Source organism: Bufo bufo, chromosome 4 (assembly GCF_905171765.1).
Source record: "Bufo bufo chromosome 4, aBufBuf1.1, whole genome shotgun sequence".
Taxonomy (NCBI): Eukaryota; Metazoa; Chordata; class Amphibia; order Anura; family Bufonidae; genus Bufo; species Bufo bufo.
This window is the reverse complement of record NC_053392.1, coordinates 430,905,634-430,928,447: the sequence shown is the minus strand read 5'-3', so window position 1 is coordinate 430,928,447 and position 22,814 is coordinate 430,905,634. Positions and strand designations below refer to the sequence as shown.

The 22,814-nt window shown below is 45.0% G+C and overlaps 1 protein-coding gene across 5 annotated transcripts in view; it reads left to right on the top strand.

Moving 5' to 3' along the window:
• WDR27 (WD repeat domain 27) overlaps window positions 1–22,814 on the top strand; it is a 696,346-nt gene that overhangs the window by 140,162 nt on the left and 533,370 nt on the right. The window lies entirely within an intron of this gene.

Here is a 22,814-nt window from a genome sequence, read left to right as displayed (position 1 = left end):
CACATTTTTATCTTTGGGTGGTATACAGAAAAAAAACTAAATACATTTTCTGACTGTTGCTAAAGAAGGGGTTAATGTAATGCCCTTTTTTTAAAATTTTATGAGTACATAAGGAGGAAGAATAGACAGACAGATGTGGCCTTCTGCACAATAAACTGTCTTATAGTTATTTTGTGAGTGGTCAAATTCTGGTATTTAGTTTAGTTCGGGACCGTGGTGATGTACCATGTGATTGGAGCATGTGATCTGACGTCACCAAAGGTCCTTTAGCCCACAACTCATCATACCGGGAACTTTGCGAACAAGAGGAGAAGGTGAGTTAATTTGTTTATTTTTTTTTAACCCCTCCAGCGCTATTTTACTAAGCATTCTGTATTCAGAATGCTATTATTTTCCCCTATAACCATGTTATAAGGGAAAATAATACAATCTACACTACAACTAACCCAAACCTGAACTTCTGTGAAGAAGTTCGGGTCTGGGTACCACAGTCGGTTTTTTATCACGCGCGTGTAGAACACATTGCACCCGCGCGATAAAAACTGAACATTGGAACGCAATCGCAGTCAAAACTGACTGCAATTGCATTCCTACTCGCGCGGGTTTGCCGCAACACACCGGGACGCATCCGGACCTAATCCGGACATGCTCGTGTGAACCCAGCCTAATTTAGGAAACACCAAAAAGAGGAGTTGGTTGGGCTTTGAGAGCCAATTTACTCACATTTACTTACTAATGTACAGTATTGTGGTTGTCCATATTGTCTCCTTTGCTGGCTAGATTCCTTTTTCTATCACATTATACACTGCCCGTTTCCATGGTTACGATCACCCTGCAGTCCGTCAGTGGTGGTCATGCTTGCATACTATAGGAAAAACCACTAGCCCATGTACACTCTCATGGCCCGGCTGCCAGATGGGCCAGCGCTTTTTCCTATAGTGTGCAAGCACGACTACCACTGATGGAGTGCAGTGTGGTCGTAACCATAGAAATGAGCAGTGTATAATGTGATGGAAAAATGAATCCAGCCAGAAAAGGAGGCAATATGGACAATCACAATGCATTACTAAGTGGCTTGTATTAACTTTCTCTACATGATAAATGCCACTTGCTGAAGTGAGTAATCTCACAGAACAACTATCCAGGGTAATTTCCATCTCTTTCAATTAAAGTAAGTTCACTGCCTAATAGGACGGTTAAAATGAAAATAATAACAAAACTTTATTAAAGGTGATTATATAAAATACAGCTAATCCCTCTCTTTATATTCAGAAATTCCAAAAAATTCGCGATTTTTAAAATTTCAATTTTTCTGCTTTTAAAACAAACTTGTAAAATAGTTCTTAGTTTACATTTCCCATATATCTACTTCATGTTTGGATCATTTTCTTTTTTTGGGACGTTAGAAGTCTAGAAGCAAATCTTAAAATTTTTAAGAAAATTTCCAAAACCCAATTTTTAAAGATCAGTTCGGGGCTGAAGTCACTTTTTGATGCTTACATAATAGAAACCACTCATAAATGGCCCCATTTTAGAAACTATACCTCTCATGGTATTCAAAACTGAATTTACTAACTTTGTTAACCCTTTAGGTGTTACACAAGAATGAAGGCTAAATGTAGATGAAATTTCAGAATTTAACTTTTTTTTGGCAGATTTTCCATTTTTTCCAGTACCAAAGCAAGGGTTAACAGCCAAACAAAACTCAATATTTGCCCTGATTCTGTAGTTTACAGAAACACCTCTTATGTGGTCGTAAACTGCTGTACAAGCATACGGCAGGGCGCAGAAAGAATGAAACGCCATATTATTTTTGGAGGGCAAATTTCACTGGGATAATTTTATGTTGCCATGCACTCCTAGAGTAGAAACTCAAAAAAAAAAGTGACCCCATTTAGAAAACTACAGGATAAGATGGAAGTTTTTTTGGTACTATGTTAGGGTACATATGATTTTTGGTTGCTCTATATTCTATTTTTTGTGAGGTAAGTTAAAAAATTGCTGTTTTGGCAGAGTTTTTATTTTTAGCTTTTTACAGCATTCATCTGACAGGTTAGATAATGTGAAATTTTTATAGAGCAGCTTTTAACGGACACGACAATACCAAATATGACTACTTTTTTGGTTGTTTGTTTCAGTTTTACATAATAAAGCATTTTTGAAACAAAATGATTTTTTTTGTGTCTCCATTTTTTGGGCGACTGCCTTATGTAGGGAATAATTTTTTTCGGAATGAGATGACGGTTTGATTGGAACTATTTTAGGGTGCATATGACTTTTTGATCGCTTGGTATTACACTTTTTGTGATATAAGGTGACAAAAAATGGCTTTTTTCACACCGTTTTAATTAAAATTTTTTTACGGTGTTCACCTGTGATAGCTTTATACAGCAGGTCGTTACAGACATGGCAATACCTAATATATATACTTTTTTTATTTATTTAAGTTTTACACAATAAAAGCATTTTTGAAACAAAAAAAATCATGTTTTAGTGTCTCCATATTCTGAGAGCCATAGTTTTTTTATTTTTTGCCCGATTGTTTTATGTATAGGCAAATTTTTAGCACTTTTTTTTTTTTCCTACGGCGTTCAGATGAGGGGGTGGATCATGTGATATTTTCATAGAGGTGGTCGTTTCGGACGGGGCAATACCCAATATGTTTGATTTTCAATTTTTTTTTATTTTTTTTTACAATTTTATATTTTATTTTGGTAAATTAAAATAATTTTTTTTTACTTGAAACTTTTTTTTTTATTCTGAAACACTTTTTTTTACTTTTTTTTTTTTTGTCTTCAACTTCTGTGGTCTGATCCCCTCTGCAATGTATTACAATACATCCTGTATGCTGACAGCCTGCCTGTGATACCCAGCCTAAGGCCGAATGCACATGGCCGTGTTCCGCGGCCGAGAGCGGTCCGTGGTATGCCGGGCTGGATTCCTGTTCAGAGCAGGAGCGCACGGCGTCATTGGTTGCTATGCCGCCGCTGCTGTACAGTAATACACTCGTATAGTGTGCATTCGGCCTAAGGGCTGGATCTCACAGGCTTCCGTGGAAGGCAAGACCCGATGCCTATGGAAGGCATTGGGCTTGCCTTCTCTGCCATCAGGTCCCCACCACTGCAGCGTGGGGACCCGATGGAGATGCAGAGGGCACATGTACCCTCCGCAAACACACTGCATGCCGCGGTCAAAGCTGGGGGTTAATAGGCCCGCATCAGTGTCTTCACCGATGCCGGCGTATGCAGCAGGGGCCCGGCTGTCTGTGACTGCCAGTTCCGTGCTGCTGATCAAGGACCGATCAGCCCACCGTACATGTACGGCGCTAGTCTTTAAGTGACGTCCACCAGCGCCATACATGTACACACCCTGTTTGATGCGGTATCTCTTATCACAACCCTGCTTGAGAGAGCGATCCCTTACATATGGTGGAGGATGCGTGCAGTGTCCATGCAAAAAGGGCACAATGATTGTTGCTAGGGGCAACGGCATGACAAGAAGAGCAGGTGTTGCTGAATGCTGCTAATCCAGACACTTTGGCTATCTTGCATGAAACTGAGTTGGACATTTAAAGTGCCGGAAGCCCAATGTCTTGATAAAGCTGCTGCTTTGTTACTGTGTTGGAGTTAAAGGGCCAGAAGCCTGGTTGTCTGATGAAGCTGCTGCTCTTGCTAATCTGGACACTTCTGTTGTGTTGCAAGGAAAACTTGCTGAAATTTAAAGGGCCAGAAGTCCAGGTTGCAGAAACTGTGTTGCTACAGGACTGTCTGTTACCATGGGTCTCATGGAAGAATATGTCAGGCGGTTGTGGCAGATAAAACATCAGGAAAACCTGGCCAAACAGATGGGTTGTACCCAAAGTGAAATGGTGCGGTTTAATGCAGAGAGGGAGGCTTTCGAGGTGCAACTGCAGTTGGCCCTGAAGATAAAGTCTTCAGCGCTGAGTGGACACTTTGTAAAGGTCCAAGGTGTTGGTGATGTGTCTGGAGTTCCAGAGGAAAAGGTGATGTGTGCCGTTGCTAAGGGCAACCAACCGGAGCAAAGTGAGATGGAGAGAGGTTCAGCTCTCAGGAGTTCATATGTTCCCTGTCAATGTGTAGAGAGTCCTAGAGAGGATGCGCGGAGTTGCCATACTGCCATTGCTGGGAGCAACCAACCACTACAGCCTGCAGCTGTGCAGCAACAGAGAGAGCGCTGCTGGAGATGCCGTCAAGTGGGAAAGTGTGCACCTGATTGTCCTGTGTTTAGAAAATCTGACAAAACATGTGAAAGATCCTGCGATTTGATGATTGGGGGAATCCCGCTGGGAGTCATTCTAGATGTTCGCCAACGAGTATCCCTGGTTATGCCCAGCATACTAGACTTCCTGGATAGGGGGCAAGAGACAGATACCACTGTGGCTCTGATTTTTGTAACGGACTATGGCTCTGTACAGTGGGAGGTCTTAAAATGAAAGACCCTGGAGGTGGAATTCATACTAGGCAGAGACTTTAAGTTTTTCTGGCATCTATGGGGCAGAGAAAGTGCTTCAAATTGTGCGGCTGGAGAATCGGAGGAAAAATGTGTGACTCATCATCCTGAGAGAACACTGGATTCAAGGTCAAGGCGTTTCCCATAGGAACCACTGCATTGAGGAGCCTTTATGTGATCGTCAGCAACTATATATTTTATATAATACGACCTCCCAGCACATGTAAACGTTTACTATTTTAGCAAGCTAACAGATAGTCCAATTGGACCTAAATACATCTTTGGATCATGTGCTGTCGAACATATCTAAAACTTTACTTTTATTAAGTTTCTTTTAAAATGCTACTTTATTTAACATAGACCACACATAGACAGGTTAAAACTACCAGTGGTGCGGGTAGCTCCGTCTTGCAGGACAGTGTTATTGCTGTTGATTAACAGCTCGTATTTCTACACTATTAGTTGCAGCTTGTGTGTTGCTTGCAACTGTTTCCTCTTATCAACTGTACTATTGGTTGCAGCTTGTGTATTGCTTGCAACTATTTCCTCTTGTCAACTGTACTAGCTGAAAATTACTCCTTTTGCAGAGCTCCGCAAAAGGAGTAATTTTCAGCTAGTACAGTTGACAAGAGGAAATAGTTGCAAGCAACACACAAGCTGCAACTAATAGTGTAGAAATACGAGCTGTGAATCAACAGCAATAACACTGTCCTGCAAGACGGAGCTACCCGCACCACTGGTAGTTTTAACCTGTCTATGTGTGATCTATGTTAAATAAAGTAGCATTTTAAAAGAAATTTAATAAAAGTAAAGTTTTAGATATGTTCGACAGCACTTTATGTGATCGTGGCACCAGGAACCAAGGGCAGGAGGTTCCCAAGATCCAGGAGAAGGAGGACGGCGGAGATGTTCCTGAAGCACCCTCATCTCCCGGGAGTGCCAAACCAGTGACATCAATGGGTAAGAACATTCCTGTTATTGCTTGTGTAGCAGACAATGTGATAGTGGGCAAGGCTCTAGAGGTTGGGCATTTTGCTGACCAGTGCTCTACTACCTCAGATGCCGTGAACTGTGGTGTGAGGCTACTTTCACACTTGCGCTTGATCGGATCCGTTCTGAACGGATCCGATCATATTAATGCAGACGGAGGCTCCGTTCAGTACGGATCCGTCTGCATTAATAACTTAGAAAAATTTCTAAGTGCGAAAGTAGCCTGAGCGGATCCGTTCAGACTTTCAATGTAAAGTCAATGGGGGACGCATCCGCTTGAAGATTGAGCCATATGGTGTCATCTTCAAGCGGATCCGTTCCCATTGACTTACATTGTAAGTCTGGACGGATCCGCACGCCTCCGCACGGCCAGGCGGACACCCGAACGCTGCAAGCAGCGTTCAGCTGTCCGCCTGGCCGTGCGGAGGCGAGCGGAGCGGAGGCTGAACGCCGCCAGACTGATGCAGTCTGAGCGGATCCGCATCCATTCAGACTGCATCAGGGCTGGACGGAAGCGTTCTGCTCCGCTCGTGAGCCCCTTCAAACGGAGCTCACGAGCGGACAGCAGAACGCTAGTGTGAAAGTAGCCTGAGCCAGTAGGTGTTAAGACACCGGCACTAGAGAATGCAACAAAAATGTGTGACATTGTAGTGGATGGTAGTCCAGTCCAAGCGTTGTTGGACGAAGGGAGCTAGGTGAGCCTGGTACATGCCAGCTTGGTGGCTGGGGACTATGTGTTGGACAAAATGCTTAGTGTGCTGGACATACATGGGGATAGAAAGAACTATCCTGTGGCTCTCACTGAGTGTGAGACTCCAGTGAGAACTGGGACTTATGAACTTGGTGTTGCAAATACGCTCATGCATGATGTAATGTTAGGCCGTGATTTCCCCTTGTTCTGGAAGTTGTGGGGAAATGAAAATACTTCTGCAACAAGTGATTAAACGCCTGCAGAACCTGTACCTGTCCCTTTAGGCCTCATGCACATGACCGTTGTTTCTGTCCGCATCCGAGCCGCAGTTTTTGCAGCTTGGATGCGGACCCATTCACTTCAATGGGGCCGCAAAAGATGCGGACAGCACTCCATTTGCTGTCCGCATCCGTTGCTCCGTTCCGTGGTCTGCAAAAAAATATAACCTGTCCTATTCTTGTCCGTTTTGCGGACAAAAATAGGCAGTTATATCAATGGCTATCCGTGTCGTTTCGCAAATTGCGGAGCGCACACGGATGCCGTCCGTGTTTTGCGGATCCACAATTTGCGGACCGCAAAACATATAACGGTCATGTGCATGAGGCCTTAAATGAAGGTGAGATGCACAGTATATACAATGGTTTAGGTGAAACGACCATTGAAAACAATGGTGTAAATAAGGTGCAGAGTAAACATGTCAACCTAACTGAAATGTATGATGAAAATGTGGGGTCACCTGAAATATATGATGATGATTATTATTATTACACCCCCTTTCCTTTGCAGGCTGTGTTCGGGGGAAGAAGCTCCCCCTGGTGGTAAAAATGTATGTGAGTTAAAGATGCTGATTGATGTTGAGAGCACACAACTGAGGGAACCCACTGTAATAAATGTGCAGGAAAGTGTGGCAGTGCTGCAGTGTGTACCACACACAGCAGGTGCGGATAAGCAGTCTCCACAGTGTTCTATGGTTAGTGAGCTCAGGTGCAGGGTTGATGAAGTGGTCGTGAGTGACATACAACATGAATCGGGCACATGAAAGAGCGCCTGATGGGGTTCAGGACATGAACCTGATCAAGCAGGGAGAGGTCAGCGTAGAGTCTGAGAACTAGACCCAGGCAGTGGAAGACTTCCTGACAGGTCTGACCATCCAAAGGGAGCGTCTAGAAGAGCAGGACCGACTGCTAGCAGAGGCTCACTACTAGCTGGGCCTGGCATATCAGTACAGCTGCAATTATGAGGATGCTTTCTCTCTCTCCACACAGTACATAGATACGATAGAGAAGAGACTAGCTGTCATCACAGAACAACTGGAGAAGGCTTCAGAAAAGTCAGAGAATGAGACCCAGAAGGAGATGAATGAAATGAAGGGTCTACTGCCTGATATCAAGGAGAAGATTATAGTCTCCCAAGAAGCACAGAAAACTGCAGAAGACACAGACAAAGCACTTAAAGATACCCTGGATGGAACTTCCTCAGGGCTTCCAAAAGAGAACGGTGGTATCCCTACATCTGCTGCTGCAACAGAGAAGAGTGGGGACTATATTGTATAGGGAACCAACTGTGTATCAGACATCTCTCATCTACTATGGAAGAAGATAAATAGGAGACCTGAGGAGGAGAATCCTCTGAAAGATGCCAAGAAGTCCAAGCCAGAGCCTGTTAAGAATGGGTCTAGAGATGGTGATGCTGCTGTCACATCTGTAACAGGTTTCAGAAGGTCTGAAAGATTATCTACGCATTAGTGATCGGACAGCCTCTTTTGGTTTCACTTTGTCTGTGTGTTGCTGGTATGTCCACACCTCCTGTTCAGGTGTGGATCATGTGACCTTTACCTCGCCCTATTTAGTCGGACTTTTCCCATCGCTCCTTGCTTGGCATAGCTTCATTTGGTCTTGAAAGAGCTGGAGTGTGGTTCGTGTTGAAGTCCTGTTCATCCTTCATCCTCTGAAGTTAAGTGTTCCGCTTGTCGTGTTTTGTATTCCCCCCCCCCCCCCGGTTGTTTACTAGGCCTCAGTGTAATGCTAGTTACTTCACCAGGGAAGGAACGGGTGGTCTCTGCCCTGTCATTATCTTTAGGGCATCTGAGGGTCACCAGGGTTTTCTAGGTTCACATGTATGGGTATCTCTACCATCGAGAGGTGCCCATACGGATAGGAGTTAGGGCCAGGAGCAGGGTTTTATAGGTGGTGACCCTTTTCCTTCCCTAGCGGTGAGGCCTAGTGTCTTTCCCCTTTCTTCTTGATTGTCTTTTGGTGTTCTCCCCTACTACATCCGTGACATTATCCCAAGCCAATACCGCCATTTTTGTTCTGATCTGTGCAGCTATGGATACTATGTCTGCACTGGTCAAACAGATGCAGAATCTGACTTTGGAGGTAGCAGACCTCCGCGCAACTGTCTTGCAGATTCAGAGTCAACAGGCTGCTGGTTCCGGTGGTGGGTCTCAGGCCTGTCCTGAACCGAAGGTGGCTCTCCCGGACAGGTTTTCCGGGGGTAGTGACAATTTCATCCGGTTCAGGGAGTCATGTAAATTATACTTTAAGCTGCGTCCATACTCTTCTGGGGATGAGTGTCAACGTGTGGGTATGATTATTTCATTGCTTAAAGAGGACGCCCAATCTTGGGCTTTTTCTCTGCCGACTGGATCACCATCCCTCCGGTCGGTAGATGAATTCTTCAGAGCCTTGGGCGTCCCCGGATCGGATCTCTCAGGCCAAGACCAAGTTACGGAGTTTGAGGCAGGGAGAACGTTCCGCGGAGACCTATTGCTCTGAATTTAGGAGATGGGCTACCGATACTGAGTTGAACGATCCTGCTCTCCGTAGCCAATTCTGTCAGGGTCTCTCTGAGAGACTGCAGGACGCGTTGGCCTTTCATGAAAATCCTGTGTCATTGGAGGCAGCTATGTCCCTTGCTGTACGTCTAGATAGATGCCTGAGAGAGAGATCTAGGGGTCCTCACCTTCAGGACGTACTGCCCAATAAGGGTACTGCTTCCTTTGACACTTATGGTGGAGAGACACTGGTAGTTGCGCCTTATGATGAGCCTATGCAGTTAGGAGGAGCTACTCCTGGCAAAAGCTTGGGTCATGTTAAAGGAGTCTGCTTTTATTGTGGCAAGAAGGGACATTTTGTGAATATTTCTCCGTACTTGCAGCATCAAGGTGTAAACAAAAAGAAAAAAACTTTTAATCCTCAAATTACTATTGGTGGTGTGGATGGGGAGCAAGAAAACCTACTTTTGTCTTTTACTGGTAGTGCCCGTTTTCTCCTGTCTGCCGAGGTGGCGCTAGAGTCAAAAACTGTGAAAATCAAAGCATTTATCGACAGTGGGGCAGGAGTTAACTTGATTGATGGAGAGTTTGTACGCATTCATGGGTTGACTACTAATGCATTAGAGAAAAGTATTTCTGTCTTTGCAATTGACTCAGCACCTCTCACCCAAAAATGCCTGTCGCATGTAGTGAATGACATTCATTTAAGGGTCCATTCACACGTCCGTTTTTTCTTTCCTGATCTGTTCCGTTTTTTGCTGAACAGATCTGGACCAGATCTGGACCCATTCATTTTCAATGGGTCCTGGAAAAAAACGGACAGCTCAATGTCTGATTTTTTTTCAGGACCCATTGAAAATGAATGGGTCCAGATCTGGTCCAGATCTGTTCAGCAAAAAACGGAACAGATCAGGAAAGAAACAACGGACGTGTGAATGGACCCTAAGAGTGAGTGATTTGCCGTTGGTGTTGGGCTTACCATGGTTAAGCAAACATAACCCTAACATCGACTGACAAGCGAGACAGATTCTCGATTGGAGTGATTTTTGCATGGACAACTGTCTTAATGCATCATTCTCTATGGTGACCACTAAAACTGTACCCTCGTTCATTTCAGAATTTTCTGATGTTTTCTCTGAGAGTGGTAATCAGGAGTTGGCTCCGCACCGGGAGTACGACTGTCTCGTCAATCTTATTCCCGGAGCTAAATTGCCCAAATCTCGGTTGTATAATCTTTTGGAACCCGAAAGAAAGGCCATGCGAGAGTATATTACCGAGAGTTTGGCAAAGGGACATATTAGACCATCCAAGTCCCCAGTGGCTGCTGGGTTTTTCTTTGTAAAGGAAAAAGATGGTACCCTGAGACCATGCCTGGACTTCCGTGAGCTCAATCGTATTACCGTCCGTGATCCTTACCCCCTTCCTTTTGATTCCGGATTTGTTTAGTCAGATTGTCGGTGCCAAGGTGTTCTCTAAGTTGGATCTGAGGGGGGCATATAATCTGGTAAGGATCAAGGAGGTGGATGAGTGGAAGACCGCATTTAATACCCCTGAGGGTCATTTTAAAAACCTGGTCATGCCCTTTGGGATAACCAATGCTGCTGCGGTTTTTCAACACTTTGTCAATGACATCTTTCATCATCTGGTGGGGAGGTTTGTCGTTGTATACCTTGATGACATACTAATTTATTCGCCTAATATGGAGACTCATCAGAATCTTGTGAGACAGGTGTTACAGATCCTAAGAGAGAATAAGTTGTATGCTAAGATGGAAAAGTGTGTATTTGCTGTACAGGAAGTGCAATTTCTGGGTTACTTGCTCTCATCCTCAGGTTTTCGTATGGATCCCAAGAAGGTCCGTGCCGTGTTGGACTGGGATCGACCCGAAAATCTGAAAGCGCTTATGCGGTTTTTGGGGTTTACCAACTACTACCATAAATTTATCTTGAACTATTCATCGGTGGTTAAACCTTTAGCAGACATGACTAGGAAGGGTGCGGATATTTCTGTCTGGTCTGATGCGGCATTACAGGCCTTTTCTGCTGTGAAAGAATGTTTTGCTTCGGCCCCTATTCTGATGCAACCGGACGTGACTCAGCCATTTATTGTTGAGGTTGACGTGTCCGAGGTAGGGGTAGGAGCAATCTTGTCGCAAGGTCCTTCACCTAGTAAATGGCGCCCATGTGCATTTTTCTCTAAAAAACTCTCTACTGCTGAAAGGAATTATGATGTGGGGAATAGGGAATTGCTGGCCATTAAGTCGGCGTTCGAGGAATGGCGGCATTGGTTGGAAGGAGCAATTCACCTTATTACGGTAATTACGGATCACAAGAATCTGGCCTACCTGGAGTCGGCTAAGCGACTGAACCCAAGGCAGGCCAGATGGTAATTGTTTTTCACCAGATTTAACTTTGTCACTTACCGCCCTGGGGTTAAGAACGTCAAGGCGGACGCTTTGTCACGTAGCTTTCCTGGGTGGGGTGAGTCAAATGACCCTAGTCCCATTTTATCTGAAGGGGTAGTCATATCCGCTCTTTATCCTGATCTTGAGGCCAGGGTGTTGGAGGCACAGGAGGATGCTCTGGACTCTTGTCCTCAGGGGAAGTTGTTTGTTCCCTCCGAATTACGTCACAAGGTGTTTGAGGAACATTACTGTACGGTGCTTGCTGGGCACCCTGGGAGCAGATCGACTGTCGATCTCATCTCTCGCAGATTTTAGTGGCCGGGGTTGCATAAGTGTGTTGAGGACTATGTGTCAGCCTGTGGTACCTGTGCACGTGATAAGGTGACACATACTCGGACTTCCGGATCTCTGCTTCCATTGCCCATCCCATCCAGACCTTTGGACCCATTTATCCATGGATTTTATCACGGATTTACCAAATTCTTTGGGAAAAACTGTGATTCTTGTGGTTGTAGATCATTTTAGTAAAATGGCACACTTTATTGCATTACCTAGTCTACCCAATGCTAAAACTCTTGCACAGGTGTTTGTCGACAACATCGTGAAACTACATGGCATTCCCTCTGATGTGGTGTCCGATAGAGGGACTCAGTTTGTTTCCAGATTCTGGAAAGCGTTCTGTACTCGTCTGGGTGTACAATTGTCCTTCTCTTCGGCTTTTCATCCTCAGTCGAATGGACAGACGGAGCGCACTAATCAGAATCTGGAGACTTACTTGAGATGTTTTGTTTCAGAGAATCAGGGAGAGTGGTGGTCATTTCTGTCGTTAGCTGAGTTTGCTATAAATAACTGTAGACAGGAATCCACTGATAAGTCACAGTTTTTTGGGGCATATGGGTTCCATCCACAGTTTGGTACATTTTCTGGTGCTCAAAATTCCGGCATTCCTGAGGAGGAACGATTTTCCTCTTCTTTGTCTTCTATTAGGCGGCAAAATCCCAAATAACCTGAAAAAGATGGGCAACAGGTATAAGCGTGTGGCTGACAGGAGACGTATGAGAGGTCCGGACCTGAGAGTGGGTGATTTTGTGTGGTTATCTACAAGAAACATTAAACTTAAGGTACCTTCTTGGAAGTTGGGCCCAAGATTTATTGGTCCATATAAGATCACTGCCATTGTTAACCCTGTAGCCTTCCGTCTTGAACTTCCTCAGGCATTGAAAATCCATAACGTATTTCATAAATCGTTGCTAAAGAAATGTGTCGAACCTGTTGTGCCGTCCTCCTTGCCTCCCGTTCCTGTCATGGTGGATGGCAATTTAGAATTTCAGATCAGCAGGATTGTGGACTCCTGAGTTCTCCAGAGATCCCTCCAGTATCTCGTTCATTGGAGAGGGTACGGACCAGAGGAGAGGATGTGGGTTCCAGTGACCAATGTTAATGCTAGTCATCTGGTGAGAGCATTCCACAGAGCTCATCCTGATAAGGTCGGTCCTGGGTGCCCAGAGGTCACCCGTAGAAGTGGGGGTACTGTCACATCTGTGACAGGTCTCAGAAGGTCTGAAAGATTATCTACGCATTAGTGATCTGACAGCCTTTTTTGGTTTCACTTTGTCTGTGTGTTGCTGGTATGTTCACACCTACTGTTCAGGTGTGGATCATGTGACCTTTACCTCGCCCTATTTAGTCTGACTTTTCCCATCGCTCCTTGCTTGGCATAGCTTCATTTGGTCTTGAAAAAGCTGGAGTGTGGTTCGTGTTAAAGTCCTGTTCATCCTTCATCCTCTTAAGTTAAGTGTTCCGCTTGTCGTGTTTTGTATCCCCCCCCCCCCCCCCCCCGGTTGTTTACTAGGCCTCAGTGAGACGCTAGTTCCTTCACCAGGGAAGGAACGGGTGGTCTCTGCCCTGCCATTATCTTTAGGGTTTTCTAGGTTCCCATGTATGGGTATCTCAACCATCGAGAGGTGCCCATACGGATAGGAGTTAGGGCCAGGAGCAGGGTTTTATAGGTGGTGACCCTTTTCCTTTTTGCCGGCCGTGGCAGAGAAGATTAAAAAAGGTTGATGGGGCTGATGTGGATGCAGAAGCCAAGAGACTCATGGCAGTGAATAACTAGAACCTGGTCATGAAAGACATTCCCTCCGGCATCAATACCTTCCAGGAAGCAGGCAGCCTTCTGGGGAATAAATACGGGGAGACTGCTGAACAGTCTGCAGATACCTTCTACTTCTATGGGATGGCTCTCCTGGAGCTGGCACGAATGGAGAACAATGTCCTGGTTAACACTCTGGAGGGAGTGCCAGAAGAGGAAGATGAAGAGTCTAATTTGGACCCAAATGTCCACATTGCATCCAACCTCGATGAGAAAGAAAGGGGGGAGGTAGGAGTGCAGGTACAGTCAGGTCTATAAATATTGGGACATCAACACAATTCTAACATTTTTGGCTCTATACACCACCGCAATGGATTTAAAATGAAACAAACAAGATGTGCTTTAACTGCAGACTGTCAGCTTTAATGTTAGGGTATATACATCCAAATCAGGTGAACGGTGTAGGAATTACAACAGTTTGCATATGTGCCATCATTAGGCTGAAAAAACAAAACAAACCCATCAGAGAGATAGCAAAAACATTAGGCGTGGCAAAAACAACTGTTTGGAACAATCTTAAAAAGAAGGAACCTGAAAACACATAAAGACAGACTTGAATCCTGGATTGGAGTGCCGCATAAATTGTCTGCACACCAAATCAGGTGTCATCCTCCCTAGGCCGGTGACAAATGTCACGAAGGCTCACAGGGGACAAACCGTAAAATCACTTTGTCCTGATCCCAGGGGAGGGTATCCGGACCAAGAGGGAGAAATGGAATGGTCTTACCAGTTCTTAGAAAGGCCTCACTTGTTAGCCACGTAAAGTGGGTTAGTACAGGAGGTGGTCACGTACAGCAGGCTGGTCATTCATCAGATGTCCCGTGGGTAAAAGGATATCCAAGATAACAGTCATACCCAGTATTGGAGTAGCCTCAAAAGAGAAACTTACCCTAGTACCGCCCTGCTTGACCTATTTGGCCCTGGTGACCTAACACGGGGTCCGTGCCCCGCAAGGGGTGGCCCCGTCTGGAACCTTGCCCTGATAAGGAGTCCCTATGTGACCTTATCACAGGGTGACCAGGGACTAACCCCGATTTATAAGGCAAGGGGAGGTATGATAACCGTAATTAAATTGCGTATGCCGTAATATGTTAGCGTGTGGAGATAAATGGTAAACAACCGCAATATGATTGCGCGTCCTGTGGTATGTAAGCGTGTCAGGGACACGCTTACATACCACAGGACGCGCAATCATATTGCGGTTGTACATGGCTAACAAGTGAGGCAGTACGTGACCACCTCCTGTACTAACCCACTTTACGTGGCTAACAAGTGAGGCCTTTCTAAGAACTGGTAAGACCATTCCATTTCTCCCTCTTGGTCTGGATACCCTCCCCTGGGATCAGGACAAAGTGATTTTACGGTTTGTCCCCCGCGAGCCTTCGTGACATTTGTCACCGGCCTAGGGAGGACGACACCTGATTTGGTGTGCAGACAATTTATGCGGCACACCAATCCAGGATTCAAGTCTGTCTTTATGTGTTTTCATGTTTGTAAGGGGTCTTTTACTCCCTGCCCTGGGAGAATCGACATATTAAAAGTTAAGATTTATTTGTTACTGCTCCCCTTCTCCAGTTGTGCTTCACTCTTTTGAGCGGTATCCAGGAGAACTGCACACGCAGTCATCTACCCTGGAGAGACACCATATTATTTTTTCTAAAAAGAAGGAACGCACCGGTGAGCTCAGCTACACCAAAAGACCCGGAAAACCACGGAAAACAACTGTGGTGGATGACCGAAGAATTCTTTCCCTGGTGAAGAAAACGCCCTTCACAACAGTTCGCCAGATCAAGAACACTCTCAAGGAGGTAGGTGTATGGGTGTCAAAGTCAACAATCAAGAGAAGACTTCATCAGGGTGAATACAGAGGGTTTACCACAAGATGTAAACCATTGGTGAGCCTCAAAAACAGGAAGGCCAGATTAGAGTTTGCCAAACGACATCTAAAAAAGCCTTCACAGTTCTGGAACAACATCCTATGGACAGATGAGACCAAGATCAACTTGTACCAGAGTGATGGGAAGAGAAGAGTATGGAGAAGGAAAGGAACTGCTCATGATCCTAAGCATATCACCTCATCAGTGAAGCATGGTGGTGGTAGTGTCATGGCGTGGGCATGTACGGCTGCCAATGGAACTGGTTCTCTTGTATTTATTGATGTGACTGCTGACAAAAGCAGCAGGATGAATTCTGAAGTGTTTCGGGCAATATTATCTGCTTATATTTAGCCAAATGCTTCAGAACTCATTGGACGGCGCTTCACAGTGCAGATGGACAATGACCCAAAGCATACTGCAAAAGCAACCAAAGCGTTTTTTAAGGGAAAGAAGTGGAATGTTATGCAATGGCCAAGTCAATCACCTGACCTGAATACGATTGAGCATGCATTTCACTTGCTGAAGACAAAACTGAAGGGAAAATGCCCCAAGAACAAGCAGGAACTGAAGACTGTAGCAGTAGAGGCCTGGCAGAGCATCACCAGGGATGAAACCCAGCGTCTGGTGATGTCTATGCATTCCAGACTTCAGGCAGTAATTGACTGCAAAGGATTTGCAACCAAGTATTAAAAAGTGAAAGTTTGATTTATGATTATTATTATGTCCCATTACTTTTGGTTCCTTAACAAGTGGGAGGCACATATGCAAACTGTTGTAATTCCTACACCATTCAGCTGATTTGGATGTAAATACCCTCAAATTAAAGCTGACAGTCTAAAGTTAAAACACATTTTGTTCGTTTCATTTCAAATCCATTGTGGTGGTGTATAGAGCCAAAAATGTTAGAATTGCGTCGATGTCCCAATATTTATGGACCTGACTGTATATGATGCCATGTACGAGAAGGATGAGAAGGCTAAGCCTGGATTCACAGTTCCGTGAAACACGGTCCGTGTGATACCGGCCTGGATTTCTTCAGAGTGCAGGAGCGCACGGCGTCATAGGTTGCTATGACGCTGTGCGCTTCCTGCTACCGCCGCAGTACAGTGATACACTGGTATGATCTATACGAGTGTATCACTGTACAGCGGTGGCAGCAGGAAGCGCACGGCGTCATAGCAACCAATGACGCCATGCGCTCCTGCACTCTGTAAAAATCCAGGCCGGTATCACACGGACCGTGTTCCACGGATGTGTGAATGCAGCCTCAGGCCTCTTTCATACTACCGTATGGCTATTTCAGTGTTTTGCGGTCCGTTTTTCATTGATCCTTCTTCCGTTTTTTTTTTTCTGTTGTGTTTCCGTTTCTGTTCAGTTTTTCCGTTCTTCCGTATGACATATACAGTATACAGTAATTACATATAAAAAATTGGGCTGGGCATAACATTTTCAATAGATGGTTCCGCAAAAACGGAACGGATACGGAAGACATACGGATGCATTTCCGTATGTGTTTTTTTTTTTTTGCGGACCCGTTGACTTGAATGGAGCCACGGAACGTGATTTGCGGGCAATAATAGGACATGTTCTATCTTTCAACGGAACGTAAAAATGGAACTACGGAAACGGAATGCATACGGAGTACATTCCGTTTTTTTTGCGGAACCATTGAAATGAATGGTTCCATAAACGGACCGTATACGGAACGCAAAAAACGGCCCGCAAAACAGAAAAAAAAAAACGGTAGTGTAAAAGAGGCCTTACAAAGAGAAGGGAGACTCCAAAGAGACAAAGGCTGAAGAAGCTAAGGCAGATGAGCTGGAGTGGGAGAAATCTTAAGACGCTGCCGAGACCAAAGATAAGGCTGAAGGAGAGTCTGCAGAAGTGGAAAGAGCCACTTAAGAAGCCAAGGACTCTGAAGCTGCCGCCAAACCTGAGGAAACCACTGCCAAAGAGAAGAAAGAGAGTGGAAATAGAATGTCTGATCATTCCAGAACTATCAAGTCTGGAAGCAGAGATGCTGAAAGATCTGTCAAAATAGAAGTGGAAACAAAATTGAGGTCCCTGGAAGGAAAACCGCAAAAGGCCAAAGAAGAAGTGAACCAGATGCGTTTAAAAGGAGTGAGCGGGGACAAGCATGCTCTGCTGAAGGTGTTCCGCAAAGTAAAAGAGGAAGTGTCTGGATACGAACATAACTTGGAACAACTGTGAACCAGTCAGTCAAGAGTTGCAGCAGTCCAAGAAAGGGCATGTGCGGGAGCCAGAGAATCCAAAGGGAGAGCCTATAGTTTGTATAAAAACATCTTCTGAAAGGAGTTCCAGAAGCCAAGACCAAAACTCTGAGAGTAAAATAAAGAAACAAAGAGAGGGAGATAAAAGGATGTGAAAGCGCATTATCGTCGCTTGTGAAAGAGTAGAACGAGTGTGTCTGGCCATTAAATGGGCGTGTCTCTACTGGCCTGAGTGTGGCAGAACAAAGGGAAAACTGTAGATAATAAGGATGCCCTATCACGAGCATCCTGGTTTGGTGCCAATGTTCACCCCCACAGGTTTGAACAGAGGAGGGGGCAGTGGCGGATCCAGAGCCTGGTCTCGGGAGGGACCCTTCTAGATTATTTTCTGTCCGCTGCCACAAAACAATGGTGCTTGTAGAACAGACTCCACAGTGTAGCGGTATACTGTATATTGTGTGGCACAGTGTATCCTATATGTTTACAACAAACATATTTCACATGAAAACTTGGCTTGGCCCTTGGGGATCTCGGACGCCACTTCAACACTTTGGCTGGGGGGCTCGGCGGAGCTGATGTGTTTTATCCCAATGAGAAAGATTTCATAATATGTATTTTGGAGAAGGGGCATAGGGATATCAGAGCAGGTTGAGGCTGGTGCTGCTACTAGGGGGTCATACCATGGGGGTGTAATAAAGCCCACCATAATGCCCCCCCAGTAGAAATAATTCTCCTTATAATGTGGCAGTGCAAAAAATACCCCCTTGTAATGCCCCCAGGTGAGCTAATGTCCCCATAGTGCCCCCATAATGTGCCAGTTTAACATACCCCTATATAGTGCCCCCAGTAAATGCCCCCATAGTGCTCCACTCCTCCCTTCCTCCTAGTGCCCCCATAATGTACCAGTATAAAATGCTCCAGTAGAGGCCCTCAGTGTCCCCCATAATTTGCAAGTATAAAATACCCCTTCTTAGTGCCCCCGTAGATGACCCCATAGTAGTCCTTTCCCCCCTTCCCCATAGTACCCACCATAATGTATCCCAGTATAAAATTCTACTGTACAGAGCCCCCCATATAAAATACCCCTTCTTTGTGGCCTCAGTAGATGCCCCTATAGTGCCCCAATAATGTGCCAGTAACAAGATCAACCCCCCCAATCATTTGCCAGTAATAAAAGCCCCCCCATGTGCCAGTAATAACAGCCCCCCCATGTGCCAGTAATAACAGCCCCCCCATGTGCCAGTAATAACAGCCCCCCCATGTGCCAGTAATAACAGCCCCCCCGTGCCAGTAATGGCCCCCCATGTGCCAGTAATGGCCCCCCATGTGCCAGTAATGGCCACCCATGTGCCAGTAATGGCCCCCCATGTGCCAGTAATAGCCCCCCCATGTGCCAGTAATAACAGCCGCCCCATGTGCCAGTAATAACAGCCCCCCCATGTGCCAGTAATAACAGCCCCCCCATGTGCCAGTAATAACAGCCCCCCCATGTGCCAGTAATAACAGCCCCCCATGTGCCAGTAATAACAGCCCCCCCATGTGCCAGTAATAGCCCCCCCATGTGCCAGTAATAACCGCCCCCCATGTGCCAGTAATAACAACCCCACCATGTGCCAGTAATAACAGCCCCCCCCCATGTGCCCTTTACTGGTGAGCTCTACAGCACCCCACCCCCTTGACAGTGACCTTTACAGCACCCGCCCCTTAACACTGACCATATGTTACACTCCTCTTAACTGTGACCTCCACCATTCCCTTCCCCCTTAACAGAGACCTCCACAGCATCCTTCCCCCTTAACAGTGACCTCCACAGCGGCCCGTCCCTTTATTAGTGGCCTCTACAGCAATCTGCCCCTTAACACTAACCTCCATAGCGGACCACCCCTAGGATGGCCAGAGGTCCGGTTTTAGGCTTTCAGTCTCCGTGTCCGATGCAGGGCCTGGACGAACAGAAGGATGTCTGTTTGAACAGTTCACTCTCAGACAGCTGCACTGTGCTGTCTAAACGTGAGCTGCAGGGAGAAAGTCACCCTCCCTTACACCCCTGCAGCTGACAGAAGTTGATTTTTACCTTAATTTTTTCAATCCCCGTCGGCTGCGAAGTGGGAGGGGGCATGGCCTAACCGGGTCAGGGCGCGGCTTATCAGGACATGGGGGCAGGGTTTTAAAGTCTGTCTTTTGAGGGTGGCCTGAATGGCCATCCGACCTGCCACCCTGACCCCCCCTGCACAGCACTACGCGCCCTTTACGGTGTCATCCACAGTGCCCCTTTAACCACCTCAGCCCCCAGTGCTTAAACACCCTGAAAGACCAGGCCACTTTTTACACTTCTGACCTACACTACTTTCACCGTTTATTGCTCGGTCATGCAACTTACCACCCAAATGAATTTTACCTCCTTTTCTTCTCACTAATAGAGCTTTCATTTGGTGGTATTTCATTGCTGCTGACATTTTTACTTTTTTTGTTATTAATCGAAATTTAACGATTTTTTTGCAAAAAAATGACATTTTTCACTTTCAGTTGTAAAATTTTGCAAAAAAAAACGACATCCATATAGAAATTTTGCTCTAAATCTATAGTTCTACATGTCTTTGATAAAAAAAAAATGTTTGGGTAAAAAAAAAATGGTTTGGGTAAAAGTTATAGCGTTTACAAACTATGGTACAAAAATGTGAATTTCCGCTTTTTGAAGCAGCTCTGACTTTCTGAGCACCTGTCATGTTTCCTGAGGTTCTACAATGCCCAGACAGTACAAACACCCCACAAATGACCCCATTTCTGAAAGTACACACCCTAAGGTATTCGCTGATGGGCATAGTGAGTTCATAGAACTTTTTATTTTTTGTCACAAGTTAGCGGAAAATGATGATTTTATTTTATTTTATTTTTTTTCTTACAAAGTCTCATATTCCACTAACTTGTGACAAAAAATAAAAAGTTCTATGAACTCACTATGCCCATCAGCGAATACCTTGGGGTCTCTTCTTTCCAAAATGGGGTCACTTGTGGGGTAGTTATACTGCCCTGGCATTCTAGGGGCCCAAATGTGTGGTAAAGAGTTTGAAATCAAATTCAGTAAAAAATGACCTGTGAAATCCGAAAGGTGCTCTTTGGAATATGGGCCCCTTTGCCCACCTAGGCTGCAAAAAAGTGTCACACATCTGGTATCCCCGTACTCAGGAGAAGTTGAGGAATGTGTTTTGGGGTGTCTTTTTACATATACCCATGCTGGGTGAGATAAATATCTTGGTCAAATGACAACTTTGTATAAAAAAATGGGAAAAGTTGTCTTTTGCCAAGATATTTCTCTCACCCAGCATGGGTATATATAAAATGACACCCCAAAACACATTCCCCACCTTCCCCTGAGTACGGAGATACCAGATGTGTGACACTTTTTTGCAGCCTAGGTGGGCAAAGGGGCCCATATTCCAAAGAGCACCTTTCGGATTTCACTCGTCATTTTTTACAGAATTTGATTTCAAACTCCTTACCACACATTTGGGCCCCTAGAATGCCAGGGCAGTATAACTACCCCACAAGTGACCCCATTTTGGAAAGAAGACACCCCAAGCTATTCCGTGAGGGGCATGGCGAGTTCCTAGAATTTTTTATTTTTTGTCACAAGTTAGTGGAAAATGATGATTTTTTTTTTTTTTTTTTTTTTTCATACAAAGTCTCATATTCCACTAACTTGTGACAAAAAATAAAAACTTCCATGAACTCACTATGCCCATCAGCGAATACCTTGGGGTCTCTTCTTTCCAAAATGGGGTCACTTGTGGGGTAGTTATACTGCCCTGGCATTCTAGGGGCCCAAATGTGTGGTAAGGAGTTTGAAATCAAATTCTGTAAAAAATGACGAGTGAAATCCGAAAGGTGCTCTTTGGAATATGGGCCCCTTTGCCCACCTAGGCTGCAAAAAAGTGTCACACATGTGGTATTGCCGTACTCAGGAGAAGTTGAGGAATGTGTTTTGGGGTGTCTTTTTACATATACCCATGCTGGGTGAGATAAATATCTTGGTCAAATGACAACTTTGTATAAAAAAATGGGAAAAGTTGTCTTTTGCCAAGATATTTCTCTCACCCAGCATGGGTATATATAAAATGACACCCCAAAACACATTCCCCACCTTCTCCTGAGTACGGAGATACCAGATGTGTGACACTTTTTTGCAGCCTAGGTGGGCAAAGGGGCCCATATTCCAAAGAGCACCTTTCGGATTTCACAGGTCATTTTTTACTGAATTTGATTTCAAACTCCTTACCACACATTTGGGCCCCTAGAATGCCAGGGCAGTATAACTACCCCACAAGTGACCCCATTTTGGAAAGAAGAGACCCCAAGGTATTCGCTGATGGGCATAGTGAGTTCATGGAAATTTTTTTTTTTTGTCACAAGTTAGTGGAATAGGAGACTTTGTATGAAAAAAAAAAAAAAAAAAAAAATCATCATTGTCCACTAACTTGTGACAAAAAATAAAAAATTCTAGGAACTTGCCATGCCCCTCACGGAATACCTTGGGGTGTCTTCTTTCCAAAATGGGGTCACTTGTGGGGCAGTTATACTGCCCTGGCATTTTCCAGGGGCCCTAATGTCTGGTAAGTAGGTAAATGACCTGTGAAATCTGAAAGGTGCTCTTTGGAATGTGGGCCCCTTTGCCCAGCTAGGCTGCAAAAAAGTGTCACACATCTGGTATCTCCGTACTCAGGAGAAGGTAAGGAATGTGTTTTGGGGTGTCATTTTACATATACCCATGCTGGGTGAGAGAAATATCTTGGCAAAAGACAACTTTTCCCATTTTTTTTATACAAAGTTGGCATTTGACCAAGATATTTATCTCACCCAGCATGGGTATATGTAAAATGACACCCCAAAACATATTCCCCAACTTCTGCTGAATACGGAGATACCACATGTGTGACACTTTTTTGCAGCCTAGGTGGGCAAAGGGGCCCAAATTCCTTTTAGGAGGGCATTTTTAGACATTTGGATACCAGACTTCTTCTCACGCTTTGGGGCCCCTAAAATGCCAGGGCAGTATAAATACCCCACATGTGACCCCATTTTGGAAAGAAGACACCCCAAGGTATTCAATGAGGGGCATGGCGAGTTCATTGAAAAAAAAAAATTTTGGCACAAGTTAGCGGAAATTGATTTTTTGGATTTTGTTCTCACAAAGTCTCCCTTTCCGCTAACTTGGGACAAAAATTTCAA